An 8,087-nucleotide genomic window follows, 5' to 3' on the forward strand; every position below is an offset into this window, starting at 1 on the left:
CCAAAGGACACAGAACTGCCACAGACACACGCAGTAAAAGCAGAAAAAAAGAGATAGAGGACAATCCGGACATGCTCGTGATGTGGGGTGTTTTAAACAACTAAATATGGTGAGCAAACATACTGTCTATTAATAGGCCGCCGTGCCAATCTTTGAATAGGCCTAATAAATATATTTTTTACACGTTAAACCTGTTGAGAAATTAATTGCTGGCTGTATACTGAAGTCCCACCTGTGGTGATGTGGGCATTTGCCTATGTTGTGCGTACTAACCTAAAAAATTATAAATTATCGTCATAACATTTATACCATAGATACTATTTGAAATTGAGGCTTGTAAGTCCCACAGCGTTGCAAGTGGACATTTTCATGTTGTTTTCAGCACCTTTTCTGTATACGTTCCGGGACCCGTACGCGTCTCGTCATCCCTGAGCTGTCATATGTACTTTGCGTTCCGGCACCTTATGATTTACAAATTAAGCACTGCTCTTAACATCCCGATAGCAATGAATATCTGAAGTGCTTTGTCAAAAAATCCATTAAAAAATGTCATCTGTGGAAGGCTCTGTAAGGAAGTGGCATATTTTTTCCGGTTGTGTATTTTCAAATTCTAGCTCACTCGAGCTGGTTTCTCCAAAATTACCTACCCCACCTTTGAATAAAAAAATAAAAAATAAAAAATCTTTATTTTTTTTATTTTTTTATATGTCAGATTCCTCCACGTACCACTAGCGGGAGCATGCGTACCACCAGTGGTACGCGCAGGGGTGGACTGGGACAAAAATTCAGCCCTGGCATTTTCTGTCCAGACCAGCCCACTACATTATCAGCGGACACTACATAGAAGTCCACTAAACTTGCGGCATCTTCTCTCATGCATACTACAAAGGAGAGTCATATTCCTTGATAGCAGTTAACAAATAAAGCACTTAACTATGAACTCAAGGACTAAAATTGACAGCTATATCAATCAATCTTTATTCATTATAGTGTCAAATCACAACAGAAGTTATGTCATGACTAGGGGTGGGACGAGACTAACGGGAAGAACCCTTATGCTACCCTTTCAGTTTTTAGTCTGTGACTGTGAAAATCTGTTGGTGTAAGCCCAGTATTAGTTAAAACCAGACTCGGACAATAATAACAAAAAAATATCCTGACAAATAATCTAAATAGAAACATATTACAGCATTAGAGCTGAAACTCACTCACTCATTATGAAACCATAAATACAGAATTGGAAAAAAATATATATATATTTTCATAGCTGTGTGAAAAGTCTAAGACATGGGTTATAGGTCTGAATAGATATGCATTCTCATATACGTGTATGTGCACAAGTATGTATTGCTCTATACTTCCTCGTCCGCAGCCAGCCAGCTCCACTCCTCACCAAATTCGTGACCTGCAAGAAACAGCAAACAGAACTTGTACTCAGTATCTGTGTACTGACAAATATATGTAGCCATACAGCCTTTTTGTGACGTAGTGACACTTATTGAACAAATGTATCTGTCATGAAGGATGACTTAAGTCTCAAAAGAGCCCTAAGGCCTACCTGCATAACTGTTAATTGAACTTAAAAGATATGCAGATGTTTGAAATTAAAACCATCAATATGAAAATCTTCAGCCAGGAAATAATCATAATCAAACCTTTTGTTTCAATCTGAGACAAAACAAGTTGCATAATAAACTCACAAAGTTAAGACGAAGCTCTCAGATATGATGGATGACTCAAGCATCATAGAAGAACTTCTAGCAGGTCAGGAAAACCTGTTTGACAGGAGATAATGGTAGCAGAGAATATAAAGAGACATTTATGAATTACCAATTGTCATTTTATAACACATATAGTATGTTTATTCACATAAACCTTTAAACATAACCTTTAAACATACACATATTGCATTCCTCTCACCACATTAAATAAGCTCAGGAACCTAAAAGTGGCCCAGTGAATGATGGAGGAGACAAAGCAGGTCCTCAAAAGGGGACAGAGGGAAAACCACTTCTTAGGCTGTCATATATAGGGTGGTCCACCTAAAAGAGACATGGAAACATTATTAAGTCTCTCATCATCACAAATCAAGTATGAATTCATATAACATTATAAGACACATGACATACTCAAAAAATCATAGACTTCTCAAAAAGTGGTGAAGTGGAGGCAGTAAGGGAGCAAATCCTTGAAAATGGACGGAGGGGGAACAACTCCTCAAGCTCTCACATGTCAAGTGGTCAACCTGAGAGGGAATCGGATACATTATTAAGTCTCTAATCATCACAAATTCAGTATGATTTCATAAAACATAAAAAATGATAAACTCACCATACTAGAGGAGACTCAACAGCCAAACTTTGGTGCAGTGAAGGTAGAGAGTGGAGGCAGAGAGAGAGCAAGTCCTCGAACATGGACGAAGGGGGAACAACTCCTCAAGCTCTCTAGAGTTTAAAACTTTTGGGATGTGCGTTTCTTTCAAAACCTTTTTAAAAATTATTAAGTATGAATTTATACAACATTAAAAAATACATGATAAACTTACCAAATAACAATGTTCCCAAATGAGAGAACAAGTCCACATATAGAACAGAGGAAGAACGACTCCTCAAATATATCAGAACAACCTGTAATGGAGAATAATTGATAATTTAGTGTACATGATCACACCATTAAGGATCAACACATAAGCACAATACAACTTCTGAAAAGCATCATTAAAATGACAAATAATGAATTACTACATCCATAATGTGTGATGTGTGATAATAACAATAATATTAAATATTTCTCGCCTTATCAGTGGAGCAGCTTTTTAAGCAGCTCACTCTTCTCTGCAAGTCTGTCTATTACAGAGTCAGAGTCCAAGGACATGAGGATGTCTTTCTCTGTGGCCATCAACATAAATGCCTCCAATTTATCAGATGAGAGGGTGCTTCTGAGTCTGTTTTTAATAAACTTCAAATTGAAAATGTGCGCTCACAAGCCACCTGTGCGAGGGATAATGTAAGCAGGTATTTATAAGCAAGGCCTAGGACAGGGTATGCATCTGTTAGCATGTTGAAACGGCGAAGTATCTCGTAGCAGCACAGAGGGCATTCTTTGCAGGAGCAACAGCTTATGGGAGTTATCTCAACCACTTTTGTGTTGTCCTCCTCACCACCTGATCCATCTTCTACTGTTCTTGCTTTGTACTCTGCCAATGGGGATGCCTTCAGCCTGTTCCACTGGAGTGCAAAGCTTTTCAACTCGGCCTGCATATTTTCCTTGGTTGCCCTGCTGTCAAATCCTTGCAAGCACTTGCTTAAGTCTTGGAGGGCAGACTGGGGAAGAGCACTGGTGCAGAGCTGAGGGAAGTTTCTGGGATCCAGACATGCCAAGTCAGCATATAGATTGCCGTGTGTTAAAAAGCGCCTATGAATGGCTTCAATTGCTGTGTCCATGATCCGGTTATGCACATTCACCTCATAGGATTTTTCTGCATCATCCAGGGTCTCATCCTGAGCCATCTCTCCAGGCAAGACTTTCTTCATCCTCCTCCTCTTTTGTGGCAGTGTGGCCTCCACTTCAATGTCCGTGTCATCTCTCTCTTGGATTTCTGTGATTGTCCAGTTGACAAATGTGTCTGCTGCTTTTTTTACAGATTCAAAATCTCTTCCCAAGATTTTCAGCGTATCCTGTGTCGATGCCACCATTCTGTGAGCAGAGAGGATGTCCAATCCTGCCGTCTGAAGGTATTTAGACAATGGAGAGGTATGTTCAAATATGCGGAGGAAGATTTGAGCCGTCAAGATCGTCTCATACTTGAGCAATGACTCTGCATATCCTCTGGCCATGACACGGATACATGGTTTCACTGTTGCCTGTTTCTGTATAGCTGATAATGTCAACAGCACATCAACGTACAGAACCATCTTCCGGTTTTCCAAAGGAGCCAAACACCTTCTTCAGGGCCTGATGCTTGGCCCACCAGCGTGTCTCGCCAATAGGAGCAAGGCGTCTACGTCTCTTGTTTCGGCCTGACTCTTCCCACACATTCATCCTTTTATATGACTCTTTGATGAATACCGCAATGCCATTGAGGAGTGCAAACAGGGACCCACTCTCAATAACAATCTGGGTTGTGTTTGCAAGCACCAGATTTAGTACATGTGCGTAGCACCATACATGCACCTGGTTTGGAGATTGTGCAGACAATAGTGAGGAGAATCCTTTGTATTGGCCTTGCATGTTTGATGCCCCATCAGTCGCATTTCCAATGCACATGGTCTTGCTGAGGCCCATTTTGTCCAGAACTTCTGACAGCATGTTGACAAAGGCCTGTCCAGTGGATGAACTACACTTCAGCACTGCAACAAGCCTCTCATGAACAACATCAGTAACATTAGTTCCACCTGGAGTAAATCCACAAGCTACCCTGCAGTATACAGTACAAAGTCATTCAAACTAGCTGCACCTTTACCAGCTTTGAGAACACTTTCATGATCAATCATTATAAAACATATCATATATATTATTCTGAAATGGACCTATCTGCACAATGACTACTTTTACTGTCGCTACTTTCACTATATTTTGATGAGAATACTTTTCTACTTTTACTTGAGGAACATTTTGAATGCAGGACTTTTACTGTAACAGAGTATTCCTACACTCTGGTACTTCTACTTTTACTCAAGTACAAGATCTGAGTACTTCTACTTTTACTCAAGTACAATACCTGAGTACTTCTACTTTTACTCTACAAGACCTGTGTGCTTCTACTTTTACTCTAGTACAAGATCTGAGTACTTCTACTTTTATTCTAGTACAAGATCTGAGTGCTTCTACTTTTACTCAAGTACAATATATATATATATATATATATATATATATATATATATACTTATACCACCTCTGTTTATAGCCTATGAAAAAAACTATTAGAAATAGAAGGCTAAAGCTAACGTTAGCAGATAGTGACAATATATGCTAGCTAGCTAGCTCAACGATTCCTTAAATAATATTGCCACAGAAAAACTTTTCAGTTCACATCACGCTCTGCCGCTCCGACAGGGAGCTCTGCTCTGAACACCTTAACGGCCGGTTCTAACAGCTGTTCACCAGCGGTCCAGTCTGTGCCACAGTGACTCCGGACACGCAGTTAATATTAACGAACGCACCCGTAGGTAATGTAGCTGCTGAAGCTAGACCATCATCTCGGAGCAGCAGAGCCTTATTATACATCCATGAGCAGAGCCGACAGGCAGGAAGACTCGAGCACACAGCTCGCACTTCATTATAATATATAAAAAAAGAACACCATGCGTGTCATGATGGCACATAACAGCTCACGGCCGCAGATTACTCCGGGTCCCAGACCCCCCCATACCCCAAAAATATTTTTATTGCAGATCTACATGAAATGACATGAAATTCCTGACAAATATAATACTGTATTCAACTTCATTAAAACATTATTAACGTGCCAAAACTCAAACTTAATGGAGCCTCATCGGCAGATAAGGATCCCAAAGCGTAGCGGAGGGATCTTGATCTTGAAAAATCAGGAAAAGTCACGGACTGGGAGACTTTAATATTTTATTGAAAAAAAGTTACATTGCACACACACAACACACATCACACAAATTGACCCGATTGGTGGTTCTAGTGTTAAATAAACTCATTAATTAATGAAAATAGTTCAATACGCATTATATTTATTCTTATCATTCTTTATGAGCACAGAAATAGTCTTAAAATCAGATCTGTTTTTTAAACAAAATCTGATGGAAGGCAGTTAGCTCTGATCACCTATGATAAATGCGCCGCATCTAATCGCTGGCCATTCAGCCACAGAGCTCCCTCTATACAAATCAAACTGAAGATGGTATGAAAGCACCTATTGTTTTAAATAATGGTCAGAATGTGACCTGTGAGCCTTCTGAATTACCAAGGGACAGCACACTCTAAACCAGGGGTCGGCAACCCCTGGCACGCGTGCCAATGCTGGGACACGGCACCGTAACCAGTGGCACACTGAATAAGTGGAATAAGTGTGCAAAATATTGAAATTGTATTTTCCGATCCTGAACGAGACCGCCGCCAGAGCGCGTCTCCCCGTTACCTGCAGAAGGAAGCCATGCATGCAAAGCAGCCCCGCTCTCTTTATCTCCAGGTGACTTTCTGCCGCTTTCCTCCGTGGTGCAGTGCTGATCGTTTCACCACAGAGGAATAAAGCACTTCACAAATTGCAGTACCCATTGGGAGCTGTACAAATGCCGCAGTTTTTGCGTGGCTGTGTATTTAGTTGAAAGCCCAGTGGCGATCTGCTCATCTGTTATCGAAATAATATGCTACAAAGGGGCGGACTGGCCATCTGTGTGTTTAACTTTCTTGTCGGCTCCCAGACCGTAGTCGAGGAGGGCAGAAGCAACAAGCTTCAGGTTCAATAACCAACTTTAACTTAAATGACTGGAGAGAGGCGAGCTCTTCTTGGGAGGCCGTTGCATTTATTTAGCTGTTCTTCTGTTTCACAAAATACATCACAGACCTCTGTTTATGTACTTCCTCGTTTCACTTCCAGAAACATACACACGTTCCCTCACTGTCGCTCTACCATCCACAAACACACATGCACAAGCCACACCCCCCTCTCTCTCTCTCTCTCTCTCTCTCTTAAAGGGACAGGCTGCTTCCCCGCAGCGAGGCTCCCCCGCCCTCCTGCTTATAGTTCACGAGCGTCAAGCTCCTCAACCCCCCCGTTGATAATTGTCGATCGTTGACACCTATGGTTGGCACGCTGATAACAATTTTTTTTTTAAATGGCACTTCATATCAAAAAGGTTGCCGACCCCTGCTCTAAACTAAAATGTTCAATCAATAAAGTAACATCTTAACTTATCTTAATAATATCTTGATTTTAATAATAATAATAATAATAATAATAATAATAATAATAATAATAAATCATACAGTATGTGTCCGAAAGGGAGCAGGAGGAAGCAAACACAAAAATATACAACAAATATACTGCATATTAAAGCAAACAATTGTAAAGGTAAAAGTATGAGCATAACAAATAAAGAAGTGTATTGTAAACATTTACATTATTATTGTGATTATTTAATATATAACGACTATATGTTATTGAATTACAAGATTAGATATACTTTAGTATAGTATCTAAAATATTGATGTGTTCAAATGCTCTTCAAAACACAACTGAAAGTCCATGAAACTTGTCTTTCTGTATTTGTGAATGAAGCGCCATCTCCTGGTTAAAACCTGAAATTGAAAATCTGGCAACGCCCTCTTGGAAAATAGTGGGAGGGCTTAACATTCCTCTATACTGGTTTTAGGCAGGTGGTAGGCAGGAAGCTGTAAGCTGGAGTCTGACATGAAGTGCTCCATCTTTAAGCTTTATCAAAAAGGAAGGTCTTAAGCACACTCTTAAAAATGGATAGGGTGTCTGCCGTCCGAAAACAAACTGGAAGCTGATTCCACAAATGTGGAGCTTGGTAAGAAAAGGCTCTGACTCCCAGTGTACTTTTAGAGACTCTAGGAACAACCAACAACCCTGCATTCTTGGAACGCAATGCCCTAGTAGGACAGTAGGGTATAATGAGTTCTTTAAGGTAAGATGGCGCCTGCCCATTAAGGGCTTTGTAGGCGAGAAGAAGAATTTTAAATTCTATCCTGTGTTCTATAGGGAGCCAGTGTAAGGCACCCAGAACAGGAGTAATGTGGTCCCTTTTCCTAACTCTGGTTAGTACACGAGCTGCAGCATTTTGAATCAGCTGAAGCGACTTGACTGACTTCTTGGTACACCCTGATAATAAGGAGTTACAACAATCCAGCCTTGAAGTAACAAATGCATGGACTACGACTGCTTTCTCAAGAATATTTGAGAGGAACGGAAGATTAGAAATAGGTCCATAGTTGGCTAAAACCTCTGGATCGAGGTAGTGCTTTTTAAGAAGCGGTTTTATCGCTGCTACTTTAAATGATTGTGGAACATAGCCTGATAATAAAGACATATTCATAATATTTAATAAAGAAGAGCTAATTAATGGAAAAACTTCCTTCAACAGCTTAGTTGGAATTGG

At 40.2% G+C, this 8,087-nt stretch overlaps 1 long non-coding RNA gene across 1 annotated transcript; it reads right to left on the reverse strand.

The window, feature by feature from the left end:
* Nucleotides 1-764: 764 nt before the first annotated feature.
* On the reverse strand, nt 765-2,623 carry LOC307046056. The gene is made up of 5 exons (XR_013810061.1): nt 2,332-2,623; nt 2,130-2,245; nt 1,921-2,042; nt 1,701-1,775; nt 765-1,405 (listed from the first exon to the last, which is right to left on the reverse strand). It is a non-coding gene; the product is annotated as an uncharacterized lncRNA (long non-coding RNA).
* Nucleotides 2,624-8,087: the final 5,464 nt, after the last annotated feature.

The sequence above is a fragment of the Notothenia rossii genome (assembly GCF_949606895.1).
Source record: "Notothenia rossii genome assembly, chromosome: 7".
In the NCBI taxonomy this organism is placed as follows: domain Eukaryota; kingdom Metazoa; phylum Chordata; class Actinopteri; order Perciformes; family Nototheniidae; genus Notothenia; species Notothenia rossii.